The sequence below is a fragment of the Eptatretus burgeri genome, chromosome 10, assembly GCF_056783735.1.
Source record: "Eptatretus burgeri isolate ZD-2024b chromosome 10, Ebu_testis_v1, whole genome shotgun sequence".
NCBI classification, from domain to species: Eukaryota; Metazoa; Chordata; class Myxini; order Myxiniformes; family Myxinidae; genus Eptatretus; species Eptatretus burgeri.
Window position 1 is genome coordinate 68,193,449 of NC_140970.1, and position 15,147 is coordinate 68,208,595.

The 15,147-nt window shown below is 41.0% G+C and overlaps 2 long non-coding RNA genes across 2 annotated transcripts in view; both read left to right on the forward strand.

Moving 5' to 3' along the window:
- Positions 1 to 3,654, forward strand: part of LOC147018777 (uncharacterized) — a 4,228-nt gene extending 574 nt beyond the window's left edge. The window contains exons 2-3 of the long non-coding RNA XR_015062516.1: positions 1,962 to 2,052; positions 2,190 to 3,654. This is a non-coding gene — a long non-coding RNA (uncharacterized LOC147018777). The remainder of the gene's footprint in view (positions 1 to 1,961; positions 2,053 to 2,189) is intronic.
- Positions 3,655 to 5,637: 1,983 nt separating this feature from the next.
- Positions 5,638 to 8,791, forward strand: LOC147018778 (uncharacterized). Its single transcript, XR_015062519.1, has 3 exons — positions 5,638 to 5,733; positions 5,857 to 5,983; positions 7,706 to 8,791. It is a non-coding gene; the product is annotated as an uncharacterized LOC147018778 (long non-coding RNA).
- Positions 8,792 to 15,147: the final 6,356 nt, after the last annotated feature.

Here is a 15,147-nt window from a genome sequence, read left to right on the forward strand (position 1 = left end):
CGAAATCTTTATGACTTCCGTCCTCTGTTTGTGTGTTTGATTGTTTGTGTGTGTTTGTTTGTGTGTTTGTGTGTGTTTGTTTGTGTGTTTGTGTGTGTTTGTTTGTGTGTTTGTGTGTTTGTGTGTATGTGTGTTTGTGTGTTTGTTTGTAGGCACGATAACTCGAGAACGGAAGAAGTTACCAATGTCAAATTACACCACGTGGTTCAGGAGGGTGATGGCTAGCGCTGATTAGATTTTGGTCAAAATCGATCAAAGGTCGAGGTCACAGTGAGGTCAAACATAATTCCGTAAATTCATGTGGAGAAATGGAGTATTTTTGCTTCGGTCGACGTTACGAGTTCGTTTTAACTTCGATTTTAATTTTGTCTTCGGTTTTTGCGATCGCTTAGGACGCTTAAAACTCGGTTGTCGAAATTCTGGTAAAAATCGGATGTTTTGGAGACGTTCTAAGATTGTATCAAAATATTTCACTCGTCACGTGGTGCAGCGTGCTCGAGCAGACGTGGGGTTGTCATGTTAAGGTTTTGCGTGTGCGCACTGATGGTGTTTTCGATAAAGATGGTGTTTAAAAGTCATTTTTTATCCAAATAAAGGTTATCGTCGCATGCCTGACTCGCTAAGCCGTCGGTTTATGTAAAGATTGTTGGTGGATGGCCGAATATTACGGTTTTGTGACTTTGATAAAATAATACTAAATAATTGCGTGGAGAAATGGAGATTTTTGCTTCGGTCGACGTTCCGATTTTTGATGGTTTGGCAAAGAATCATCGTAGAAACTTCTGGTTTGCGTCGCTGCCTTCTCTGGAGACAGCTTTTATGAGACAATGTCAGACGTCAAGTTGACGATTTTGTAAGAACCAGTCTATGACTGCTTGTTTTTTAATTATTGGAACTCTGAACTCATGTTGAGCAACGTCTGTGCTCGTCATGATTCCTTCTCTGTATCACTGAAGTTTAGCCTGGTGTTGCATCAGTGGTTAGGTTGATGTTTTGGGATCCTAGGGTCCTGAGTTCAAGCCCCGTTGGCCGCTGAATTAATACACCATGGGTTTGACTCGGCCTGTCATCCTTCCGAGGTTGGCGAAATGAGTACCAGTTCCAGTGTGTGTACTGGTAGAGGGGCACTGCATCAGCGACACAGTCGCGCTTCAAGAAATGATAGCTACCCCGGCAGCTAAGCTGCCATAGGACCACCACCACTGAAGTTTCATTCACGTTTCCCGTCAAAATGGCCGAGACCTACTTCATTGCTTATTCAATTGTTGTGGTTTTTACAAGATTCTCTCCTTTGATGGTAATCTCCAGCTCCCCCAGGAGCAGTGCTTGTCTGAAGTCAAGCCTGGTGTTCTCTGTATATGTGTGGCTGTGATTTGTGTGCACAGATCTTCCATGAGCTTCAGAACATGTAGAAAAACAAGAACGGCCCTCGGAAGAGAGCAAACTTCCACCATGCTGAACAGTTTACGTGTTGTATCCCACTGATAGGTCAGATCTGGATCCAGACCTGAACCAAAATCTAATCAGCTTCTTCGTGTCACCGAACCTACTCGGCTACCAAGTTTCGTCCAGATCCGACCACAACTTTTTGAGATAATGTGCTATATATCATTTCTAGCTGGATCTCTCAATGGTGAAGAATCAGTTTAAAAATTCTAGTAGTTGGATCCAGATTCTGATCTTCACCAAAATCGAATCAATTCGTCCTTATCACACACTGAACCTATCCACCAAATTTATTTTGAATGCGTCAGTATCTTTTTGAGATATCAGACTCACAGATAGACAGACAGACAGACAATCAAACAGGTGAAAACAGAATTGTGCGCTGATTTTTAACATTCACCTTCGGTGGTGGAGTTAATAAATAAATAAAAATAAACAATGTTGTGGAGGAAATCATAATTATCATAACAATAATAATAATAATAATAATGTCATGTTGTTTTTTAACCTTGTAGGTTCGGGCTGGAGTTTGTAATTTGTTTAGGGTGCCGGTGATAGCTCGCCTCCCTTCGTAAAGAACACTGTGGGATCTTTACCGTCCATCAGGTAATACTGGCAGACCGGACGCCTCGTTTAACCTCCACCTAAAGGACGGCACGTACATTGATGCTGAAATATAACTGTGTGCCATTATCTGATGTGGTACCGATTTTTATTCCATTTTCTCTTTCCTTCTCTTTCAGAGACACAAGGCACGAATTTGGAAAGAGTGATTACATCTGAATACCTCGGTGAAGACAGCCCAACACAGATATTATTATCCTGTGATTTGAACCAAAGTAACTCTAATAAGAAAAATCGTGAAATTTTTCAACGAGTAATTCGGGTTCTAATCAATAATAATATTTACCGTCAATGTAATAGTGTTGGACTCGGTCTCCATTATGAGTTGGACAAATTGTTTGAAATGCCATGATCAGTTTCGTTATTCTTTCGATGAAGTAATAACTACACCCGAAGGCATGCACTTTGGTGAAGACTACCGGAAACAGATGGATAAACGATGTAAAAAGGAAGAAATTAAAATGTTTTCCAGTTCTTTGAACAATAATGTCTTTAACAATGGTGAAAGTGAAATTTCTACTTGGGTAATTCTGGTTCCCATCAAGAATGAGTACCATGAACGTGATGGTGTGGGATTGGACATCGGTGATATGTTGGACGACTTTTGTTTAAAATTCTATGAACATTACCATTACTCTTGGCACGTCGTTTGCATTCTTGGAAAAGATATGCATATGAAAGTTGTATTTTACAAAAGTCTCCCAAAAGAAAGCTTTGACAAAGATCTGATTGAAACAAAACATCTTAACATATATAGAAGGGTCGGTGCACAAACTAAACCGGTAAAGCCTGAACAATATTGGAGGATAAGGAACAGATCGAGTGACGTCATTGAACACATTCAACAAATTGATCCAAATTTTCGATCAAGTGAAAGAATAACTGAAAGAACTTGTTTTACACAAGGAGAGCCTCTTCATCTTGCTGAGAGTCAATTCCTTGAGTTTAAATTGGATGTAGGTAATTGGGAAGAATGTCGAAAAAAAATTTGTAGCAACATCTCTGGTTTTGCCAATACCTATGGGGGTTTTCTTATTTGTGGAGTTTCTGACGAAAAGGAAGTATTTGGTTGCCAAATCGATGATTCAATTCATGAAGATCTTGAAAAGATTAAATCATTTTATAACAACATATCAGACATATCAGATTTGGTTGAGATCAAATACATCGAAGTGAAAAATATGGAGAATACTTTTGTTATTGTGATTTCAGTAAAACCATGCACCAGTACAGTGATTTCTGCAGATTATCAACCAATGTAATACATATTCAACAAATAATCAATATTGAAGTGAGATTTTAAACTGAGTGGAAAGATCAGGGAGGTTCTGGTGCAGGATTTAAGATATTTCACTGTTTCGTGTTAATAATCTTTTTATAGTGGTATTTTCATGGTTATAGAACCATCCAGTAAATATCAGTAGTTTTTCAAGGGAGAGGTTTTTGCAAATGTTATTGGACTGAGCATTATTAAACTTAAGTGGAGAAGAAGAGCCATTCATAATTTGCTTGTATGGAATATTGTGCATGTATCTTTGTGTCGCTTTTGTTTTATCTCTTAAATAAATGCAAGTTTGTACTATGCCTGCCTTGTTGGACATTTATTGATGAAAGAACCATGGGTTTGTGACAGGATGGAATTGGAAGATAAGCAAATGAAGGACCACAATAGGATAACGAGGCTTGCATCACGTCCGTAGCCCTTTGTAACAGAAGAAGGCGATTCACATGAAATATGCGAACCCAGCTGGTCAATCCATTCATCGTGAAGAATAAGCTGCTGCCCAGACCAGCAAGAAGACTCTGATATAGCAAGCAGTGTAACCTGGTGTTAAGGATCATCCAATCATTTAATAAACTGCACTTGCTACATACAGTCCAGGGAAGAACTTGTAATTGGTTCAGGGTGCCGGTGATAATTCGCCTACATTTAATTGCGAACGATGCCATGGGATCTTTAACATCCACCGACTGAAGCCAGCAGACAAGAGACCCAAGTTAACGTCAATCCGATGGACAGCATCCACATTAATGCCTCGCCCTGTCTGTGAAACACCAGGATGACAGTTTATAGCCAGGTCGACACTCGAACCCAGGCTCGACAGATGAAAGGTGAGTGCACATATTTCTTGGCTACAATTTTGCATCATCCCAAGTAATTCCCACAATTTAATTTTGTTAATCATTGTGGACAAGCTTGCTTTCTTCAAGCTGTTCACGGCACCATCTCCAGACGTGGTCGGGGCTAAGTGAAGACTTCTGATCGATTAATTCATGGACAAGATGAACAACAATAATTGTGACGTACTCACCTGGAAAATGGGCCAATGGCTCACCCTGGTGGGGTATGTTTCACTCGTGTTACTTACAGACCTATCTATCTACGTGGCTGCGATATTTAATGATGGCCTTCAAAAATAAATTTGAATTTGGAATGAATCATTGCATTCGTTTTGGAGAATTTATTGAGAAATGCAACATTGTTTCTCACATTGAAGCAAACACACATTGACACTGAATAAGGTAATGGTTTGTGTTTATAAAATCCTCCGTGTAAATCAGAAACCTCATTACATTGTCGTGGAGGTAATCAAAATATTCATACTGTGAGATAAATAACTGAAACTCTGTTGTATTTTCAAATAAATTCAATAACACACGTCACAGTGATTCTTGTTCATGACATCATTTTGTTCATGACATCATAATCAAGTCATTAAAAAAAAACAGACATAAATTATCAAGATAATCAAGGTACACGGGGTAGAGGGATGGGGAGGGTACACGGGGTAGAGGGATGGGGTGGGGTACACGGGGTAGAGGGATGGGGTGGGGTACACGGGTTAGAGGGATGGGGTAGGGTACACGGGGTAGAGGGATGGGGTAGGGTACACGGGGTAGAGGGATGGGGTGGGGTACACGGGGTAGAGGGATGGGGTGGGGTACACGGGGTAGAGGGATGGGGTAGGGTACACGGGGTAGAGGGATGGGGTGGGGTACACGGGGTAGAGGGATGGGGTGGGGTTCACGGTGTAAAAAGGTTAAAAATTCATCTTTTTGCATCGCTAATAAATAGATGGCTACAATAACTCTTCAACTTTACGAAATATAATTAAAAAGACACTTTTATCAGGTCATTTTAACCTTTGATTATTCTATAACTCAGGCAAAGTAAAAGCAATGCAACATCTTTGGCGAGAGGTACGAGGTTCGAGTTTGTGCTCTGTTGATATAATTTTTTTAAAGGCCTTTCCCAAACAGCTTTATTGAAATGAAAAATTGTACAAGTAATCTATGTATTATTTCTGTTAACGTCTGCGTGTAATTTGACGTTTCTCCTCCAAAACTGCTGGAGGGATTGTCGCCACCTTCGTCCTGCGGGTGCTCTGTGGTCTAATGAACAGCATGGGCTCTGTGAGATCGCGCCAGACGGACACGTTTGGGAATTTTTGGGCGATTTTCGAATTTTTACATTCATTTGCATGAAGACGTGTGACGTCACCCTCTGAGAGGCGTAATTCCGTCATAACATCATCGGTCATTTGCTGACGTCATTACGTCCGTCATCGACAGACCGTCACCACCGAGAGGCGCAATGCCACTCCTCGAAAACAGCGTGTGCGATGTAAAACCCTCTTCTGCACATGCTGACTACCTCAGAAGGTGAATTTGACACAAAAATGTAACAACAAACATTGTATATAAAGTAAATATTTATTTAAAAAAACATTATTTCTGTTCACGTCTGCGCGTAATTTAACGTTTCTCCTCCCAAACCGCCGGCAGGAATGTGCTCATTTCCCATATACTGGGGTTTCTTAATGTGACGAAGACGATGCACTAAATTTCTAAGCTGGAATTGGATGACAACGTGGCTTCAACAAGGTTTTCAACACATCGACGGCCGCATCCGGTAAGTGCTGCCGTCTATCCAAAAAAGTAAGGGAGTACTCATTGCATCAAACACTGAACATAAACACAACTGATAATAAATAGTATGGCTCAGAACATCAGCAATGGTTGTCATGTTTTAAAATTCAGCGTGGAAGGAGGGGAACAATGAGCGCCAGAGCTCTGCCAACATGACGTACCCCGATTGGCTCTTTCCCGGACTGAACACGCCCTCAGACTGTCAATTTGTGTCTGAAATCCAAAGTACGTATTAAAAACACCCAAAAATAAGTTGCAATAGGCCGACGTCCAGATAACATCAAAGACTATAATCTGAAGGTATCGGGAACCAGGGAACGGGTATGAGGTCATCCCTTCATTGCCCGGATTCTCTTCTTTTCTTTGTTCTTCGAAAGCGCGGTGTCCGACAATAGATTCTGTACCTTGAATACGTGTGTGTTAACTGTTCAAATTAAAAAGGTGTTCGAGTGTTGGATGCACCCAAACAACTGCCGTTCATTACATTAATTGTCAATATCAACCGCCATCATTACCTGTGTTGTGTCTTGCGTGTGTGATCTTCAAATTAAAGCGTCCACCGGTGTTCGATCGTCGGATGTGCGCCAAAAAGTGCCGTTCATTGAAATTTGCATTCTGATTCTCGGTCACCCTCCACTGCTCCTGTTCAGTCTTGGGCTAGGCCTATATCATGTTAAACTTGCCCCATCAGACGCCAACCTTCCAGTCACACTGCGGAGGATGCAATTTCCAGTCAGACTGGCATACTCGATGACCATAAACAAATCCCAGGGCCAAACATCTGACAAACTCGGAATATACCTCCCAGCTCCTGTGTTCTCCCATGGCCAACTATATGTTGCATTTTCACGTGCAAGAGTTTACTCCTATTTATCTATCAAAGTGGACAATAATTCCTCACAATGACTATTCAGCAACAAGACACTCACCCAAAATGTCATCTACAGGGAGGTCCTTTAGAAAACTAAGGACAGGTAACTATAGTGCATCACATCCCTCATGACACCCTCCCCAGCTTCCCATAACATTAACTATTATGCCTCATCCACCTTTTGCTACCCATTAAACTCCGTGCGGAGCACGGGTATATGCTAGTTGTATTTTAATGATATGTATGAGATTCTTTATGATAAGAACCATGGTACTGGTGATGGTAATCAGAAGGTTTATAAATGACCAGGTGTTGTGCTGTTCTCAGTGTTCCAATCGACCATTGCTTGGTCCAAGCAGGATGGAGTCTTTTGATGCATGGTAATGGTTTGGATTTGCTTTCGGGAGATAGGACGGGAATGAGCACGAAGATGGTGATTAGAGACAGAAAGAAACTTCAGGAGGCTTTGATATCGACAAAAGAAATTAAACTTTCCACGTGTTGCTCGCTGTCCCTTGATTCAGTATTTCTGTTTGTCTGTATGTCACATGACAGTTGTATGGATACTTTCGAAACTAAGAGAGAAGTTTGCACGAGAAGCCTGTAGATCTCTCCTTCTAAACCATCTCGTGAGATTTTTAATGTCCTCAACAAGTTTAACGCATGTGTATTGGACAACCAGATGAATGCCTTCCGCGGGCTGCAGCCACCTTATGGCTTCTTGATCACTCCCAATGGGAAGTGTAAACTGGGCCAGGTGGAGTCCCACTCATGACAAGATGTTGACGTTTCTATGGTTAAAAACCAATTCTGGACAGGTTGCTACTGCCACAGAACACAGTAATATCTGCTGCGCATTCATGGGAATCGAACCCAAACCATTGAGGACAACACAGCCAACAGGCTTTACCTCTCTGCTCACCAACAAGATTTGGTTCAGCTTTGGAGGTAAAATAAAAATATTAAAACTTGTTTTTATATCCATTCACTGATCTGTGCTTTTCCGTAACTTTATCCCGGAGGTCTTTAGAAAGCCCCTTGTTGTCCATGGTCGAGTCTGCTGTGAAACGCACTACCCAATGGAGGAAACTTACAGGAACAGTTGATTTTATTCTGAAATAATCAAGATCACTCCAAATTTACACATGTGGAGGCCAATTAACTTGGTGTGTGATTTTGAAGGTGATTGGTTATACCTGAACTCATATACAATTGTTATTATAAGGAGGGGTTGGACACTTATCCAACCAATATATTCTAGTTCTGTATTTTTGATGAATTTTCTGAAATTAGGAGAAACTGTTTTTACTTAGAAGTTGTGGGTTACGATGTTTAAATAAAGGTGGAAAAAGTCTGATTTAATGCAATTTGATTCCACGCGAAGGTCACAAAAGGTGAAAATTTTGAAAGGAGGTGAAGATGTTCTTTGGGCACTGGACATCCTGGGAATGGAGTGACTTGGATTTTTATATTTTTTCAAGGAATGATTCAACATTATGGAAGAGTTGTTTGTCAAAATTTTCTCGGAAATGAATCAGGCTTGTGCAGTAAATAACATTGTTCATATAAATACAACAATAGTCAAATTTTAACCTCAAAGAGGGTGAGGAAAGGTTTGTGTTTTGTGAGAACATGAATCATTCAGTTGTTCTTTGTGAGTAATATGTTGTCTCTCATTGTAATACTACTGTCATACCTGCTCATCAAAGATTATTAAGGCTTGTCAAGGCTTGTTATACCTGCTTGTCAAGGCCTCATCACTCGAGGCAGACTTGAGTGTTATTTCAGGAAATTAGAACAATGTGACCATTGAAGAGAGTGTGTGTGTGTGTGTGTGTGTGTGTGTGTGTGTGTGTGTGTGTGTGTGTGTGTGTGTGTGTGTGTGTGTGTGTGTGTGTGTGTGTGTGTGTGTGTGTGTGTGTGTGAATACACGATTGCTTCAGGTGACACAATTCCACAAATTGTTTTGAACATAAGTCACAGAGTTATTCTGTTATAAATGCAAACATAAATGTATAGTTATGTGGAAGGGGGAGGGTTGAATGAATGAGGAATCCATCGTTAGAATGTGGTGTTAACGATTATGGTATGGTCCTTGTGTTTTGCATAGTTCACATTTACATTTGAAACATGGCAATGTTTGGCCAAGTTGTATGTAATATGTGCACTGAGTGTGGCAGTGACTGCCAACTTTAGGATAGAAAGGGTCGGCTAGTATGTGTGAAACCTCCCCATAAAATGGGTGGGCCCAGGTGAAGACCAGTGGCCACAAAAAGGCACAATGGAAGCACTTTGTTAAGGGTATAACTTCAAATAAAAAGGCTTTTGTGAGTACTTACAACTGCATAGTGTGTGTGTGTGTGTGTGTGTGTGTGTGTGTGCGTGTGTGCGTGCGTGCGTGCGTGCGCGTGTGTGTGTGTGTGTGTGTGTGTGTGTGTGTGTGTGTGTGTGTGTGTGTGTGTGTGTGTGTGTGTGTGCGCATTGTGTCTGGCTTCCTTCTTGGGACTACGGTGCAGTAATTGGTCTTTATTTTGATTATAATATCCCTTTATACGTACGTACTCCTGAAAGCTACCAGACATACTGTTTGTTGTTATTGCTCATTGACCTTTAACAATAAGCAGAGGTGAAGGCATGATACCATGAATGGAGCCTGCCAGTTCTCTACAGGAATCTCACCATTAACCCACAGGTAACCACCGACCTGAATGCGGTTAGAGAGTGAGAGGCCCAAATTCTCAGCCTCACCGCGGGAGATACCAACGATCCTAAATGCCTTGGTTTCCACAGCGTGAAGCCAAGAAAGGTTTTGAGGCAGGAGCACCAGCCCAGAGGGGAGAGCATTACTCCATCAGGCTGCGGACGAAAGCTTTGTATGTGGTCTGGAGCTCAGGTGGGCCGAGGAAGGACTTTACACGATGGAGGATGCCCAGTCGGCGAATGGCTTTGGAGGCCAGCTTGGAGATGTGGCTTTCCTAGGAAATATCATGTAATGGCAGATAGTGAGGCCCAAAAGCTTGAATGAAAGGACTTCTTCAAGAGGATTGTTGAGCAAGTAGATGGGGGAGGGAGGTTCCAGATGGTCCATTTGGATAGACATAGTGAGAGTGTGACATTTGTCATGATTAAAAGACATGTTCCACATGTTGGACCAGCTAGAGAATTTATCCAGATCTGCAGCGAGTGAAGAGGCTGTTGTTGTCTGCTGCGGACGAAAGCTTTGTATGTGGTCAGGAGCTCAGGTGGGCCGAGGAAGGACTTTGCACAACGGAGGATTCCCAGTCGGCGACTGACTTTGGAGGCCAGGTTGGAAGCTCTTATGCACTAACCCAATCTCCCTGTCTAATGGATGAATCTCCCAATTGACTATGGATTATGGAGACCACTCCCAATGTGGTCTCATTAGCAATAGTTTATTCCCAAGATAATTTATTAATGAGTATGGGCATGGAAGAGTGGGAGAGGGGAGAAGAATAAGAGCACCCAATGCATTCAAGATCTGTCTCTTCCTCTTCTTCTCTCAACCATACCCAGTGGAGTTGCTGTTCTGTTTGTGTAGTCATGTGATACACCAGCTGATCACAGGTCATGTAACATGTCTCACCGGTATGGAGATCCCATGTGCAGTGTGCCCAGTGGCTGCCAAAATAAATGTGGGATTTTTTGTGGGAAAATGTGGGATTTCAAAATTTGAATGCAGTTAAAGCTATCAAACTAATTAGGGTGCTCAGATTGTATGGTATCAACATTATAAGCAGTAAACATCCTATATCCACCTATTTCAATTAAAAAATATACATAATAACTACTACATGAAGCAATATAGTGTCTGTATGGTTACATTATCTTACTTAGTACATGTATAGCCTATGGTTGCATAAATATCATGTATACCTCATGATTAGGTTAGCATTGATGAAAGCCTTTATACTATTGTACATGTTTCAGTATATAACAGTGTATGTAATCTTAATTAAAATGCACAAATTCAGGAGTGTACACAATGCAAATATAACACATATTAATATTGGACTTCAAAACACTAGTTTTTTATTTAAGATGTTATAACTCAAACTGGTTACATTCTAGAGTACAACTATCAGTGCCAAGTGGGCTTTAGAACATAAAATATAAACAGTATTACTATTATGGAGAAAAAAATCATAAAATCATTTCCCGAGCATTGAATTATAAATAACATGTGAAAATAAATCTGTCTTACTTCGGTGAGGGCTTTAATGCTACAAAGTGAAAATAGCCCTATTCGTATGCAAAATAACATAATATATAAATGTGATACCATACATGATGCCAGGTTCAATGGCTGAACAAAGCAAAGTCATCATTGCACCCATGAAAAAACTTCATTACAATGAAACTTATTTACATGGTTTATGATTTAACAGATTAACTCCTTCAAACATATAATACATTCGGACTGTTTCCATTTATTTCCCATCACCACTAACAACATCACCCTGACCTGAGAGGCAGATCACACTGATCACTTCTTCTTCTTCCTCTTTCGGCTTGCTCCCGCTAGGGGTCGCCACAGCGGACCAACTGTCTCCATTTTGCTCTATCCTCCACATCTTCCATTGACACTCCAACCACCCGCATGTCCGCCCTCACCGCATCCATGAACCTCTTCTTTGGCCTTCCTCTTCTCCTCCTGCCTGGCGGCTCCATCTTCAACATCCTTCTCCCGATATACTCCGTTTCCCTCCTGTGCACATGTCCAAACCATCTCAATCTCGCCTCTCTCACTTTGTCTCCAAACCGTCCTACCTGCACTGTCCCTCTCTTATCCTATCCATCCTCGTCACTCCCAACGAGAATCGCAGCATCTTTAACTCTGCCACCTCCAGCTCTGCTTCCTGTCTTTTTGTTAGCGCCACCGCCTCCAAACCATACAACATAGCTGGTCTCACTACCGTCTTGTATACTTTCCCCTTCACTCTTGCAGCTACCCTTCTGTCACAAATCACTCCTGCAACTCTTCTCCACCCACTCCATCCTGCCTGCACTCTCTTTACACTCTCCACCACTTCATCACACTGATCACCCACATTACAATTTTCTTTTTCTGCACTGAGACAGTTTTTTTTTCCAATTTTTCCAAGCTGGAATTGGTTTGTGACAGCTTATTATGTCCTGATTCAAGGAGGGCCTGAGCTGCACAAATTTCTACCATTCTTTGAGATTTTGATGCCAGAGCTTTCTTCAGACGTTCATTCGCTTCAGCCACAAGTTTATCAGCTGTTTTCAGGTCTAGTTGAAGTCTGTCCTTCTGTTCCCTGAGTTTTTTTCTCCTCAGTCTTTTGGAGCTCCATCTGATCCTTTTCTTTTTGCTGCTCTTTTTCTTCAGCTTCTTTTTTAGCTTCTGTTTCTCCATCTCCTGTTTTGCATCTCTATCTGCTTTGTATTTCCTATGTGCTTGGCGCACACTCTCCAGCATCGATTTGGTAACTGGAACTTGGCATGGTTCATCCTTTCCATTATGGGTCACTGCATCTTTTATGGTTCTCAAACCATTCACAGCATTTTTACTCAGATGGGTTCTCCGTGAAGTGACTGTATATTTGTTCAGTGAAAAACCCCTTTCAACATCAGCCTGTCCATGTGATATGGCCAAAACAACTTTCACAAACTGTCCAAGAATGGAGTACTTCTCTTTGCCAGTAGAGGTCTTCACATCCAACACTCTGGCCCAATATCTATCAACTCTCTGATATGAGCCTCCTTCCTCCATGAACCAGGATTCATTGATTTCATTCTCAGCCTGGTAAAGCATCCATTCATCACCAATTTGATCTATGTCTTTATCAGAAAAGATATGAGGAAATTTCCGGGCAGCTGCTTTGATAGAATCCATTGAATTCTCCTGCTGTCTCATCAGTGGATGTAAGAAACGTAATCGCCTCAGCAAAGAATTGTCCAGTGGAAGGCGATTAATCAAATGCTTTGCTACAGCAGCATATGCATCCTTGACATCTCAGAAGAAACCAACTTTATCCAATGGAGTGATGTTCTTCTTCGGCAGAAGCTGTCTTGTTGATTCACCAATGGCAATGCGGTCATTGGATAACATCAGGTCCTTCTTCTTAATGTCAGTATCAAGCAAATCTTGGCCTTCTTTGTCTTTTATGACTTCACATTTCAGAAATTTCTTAAGTATGTTCTTCAAGAGATCTGAGAGCTCTGAATAAAGGACATGTATGAGTGGCTCTCGAGACTGGAAAAGAGTGAGGAACCCATTAAATGCACTGGTAAGGTACTGCAAGAAGTGCAATCTGAGCAGGGTCAGGTCACACAGCTGTTTTCTAACGTCTTTGTATCTCTGACTAGAGATAAGCAGCTTCACATTTTCTTTTGGGAGGAAGACAGTGAAGTACTCAACCAAACTTTTCCATTGCTCTATCACTCTTTCCAATACAGGGCCAATGCTCAACCATCGATTGCTAACATTGCAGAGAAGAACATGGATCTCCACCTCCATCAAAGCTTGAATTTGGGAGTAGTCCTCTTTACGTGATGCCGTTTGATGGAAGAACTTGAATAGCTGATCAAGAAAACTGTCTATGCTCCACGATTCTAGAACACCCATTTCTTTTCCAAGTGCATTGTGTACTGTGTGTATGTTGCATGATCCTACATCAACAAGCCCATGGGAACCTGCAGCCTTGCAGTCTGCATCCATTTTTTCCCATAATGCTTTGTTTACATTAGGTCCATCCATTCCCAGCATAATCATGTTTTTTTATTTAAATCAAGACCATCTTCTTCCAATGCATCTGAAAGGGTGTCCCTCAGAATTTGAGCTGTTGCATGACCCAACATCTTTGACTTCAGGTCGCGTTGTGTCAATCAATCCATCATTCCAAAAACGAATATGGATATCTAGTTGCTTTTCATCTGGTCATTAGTAGTTTCATCTAACAAGATGGCATAAAATGTAGAAGTGTTCCTAATCTTTGTAACAAGATCTTCATGAAAGAAAGAACCAAGTCCATCTGAGACTACATATGAGACTTTACTACAGTTAAGTTTCACATCCCTTGCGACATCACTGTTGGCAAACATTTCTTGAAATGTTTCAGCTATCTTATCACATGATCTGAAAGATAAATTGTCTTGTGCAACTTTCATGACCCATATAGCTTCTGCTTTTGGAACTTTGTCCTGGTGTGAAAGAGTCCATTTTTGGGATGCTCCAGAGGTTGATGCTTGTGACAAATATACCCCACCTGACCCAATTTTCAGCTTTGACTGTCCAGATGCAATTGCAGTTTTAGCCACTCTAATATGCTTTGTTCCTTCAGCATGTCTTTGCAGTTGATAAACACCACCATCGCTAATATCAATGTCTTTCTTGCATAACGCACAATGAGCTTCCTGGTTTGATTTCTTTTGTACCCACTGGCTAAGCGCATGCCCATTCTTGTCCACACTATTCGTCCAATTTTCATTAAATTTTGTTGTATGTCATGGCATTTTGATGAATTAATAATATGTTCTCTTGCTTGTAAAACATATTCTACAGCTACACCTGTAAGCAGGAAAGCAAATAGGTTAAGGAATTGTATATGCCAAGCAAAAATCCAATATACATGTATCATGAAAGGGAAAAAAAACACCTTATATGCAAGTTAAATTGTTGTGAATGTTAACATTACATGTACCAGCATTACCAGTATTCCAAATAAGTACCTCAACTGGTACATCTTTTAATAGACATTTATAAATATACAATCACAATATGGTGTTGTCTTACACTTTCAGCATTAAATAACCATCACAGACACAGTGAACATGATGATGAAGAGAAATGTGTCATTTAATAATAACCATGATATCCATCAATTATTTATATTTATTACCACAGCAGAAAGATTGAAAGTGCATTAAATGGCACCTAAAAAAAATGCTCCAGAGGCCAGGGGTGCAAAACCCTATCAGATTTTTGGGCTTAACAATGCTAAAAAAATCTGCTGTCGCCATTATTTTTGGGCTTAACAATGCTAAAAAATCTGCTGTAGCCATTACAATTTTTAAAGGTCTGACAAAAATGTAGGAAATGTGGGAAATGTGGGACCACTGGGCACCCTGCATGTGTTTCCCAGATCACCGCCATGTTGGCTGCAATACATAAGTCGTGCTAACTCTGATCCCATGTGTTTGTGTGGTTTATCTAATGAGATGCAACATTTTGGTGACAAGGATGGCATGATTAAGTTTCCTACCCTCACCAGCCTGTCAACGCCGGACCGTCTGTC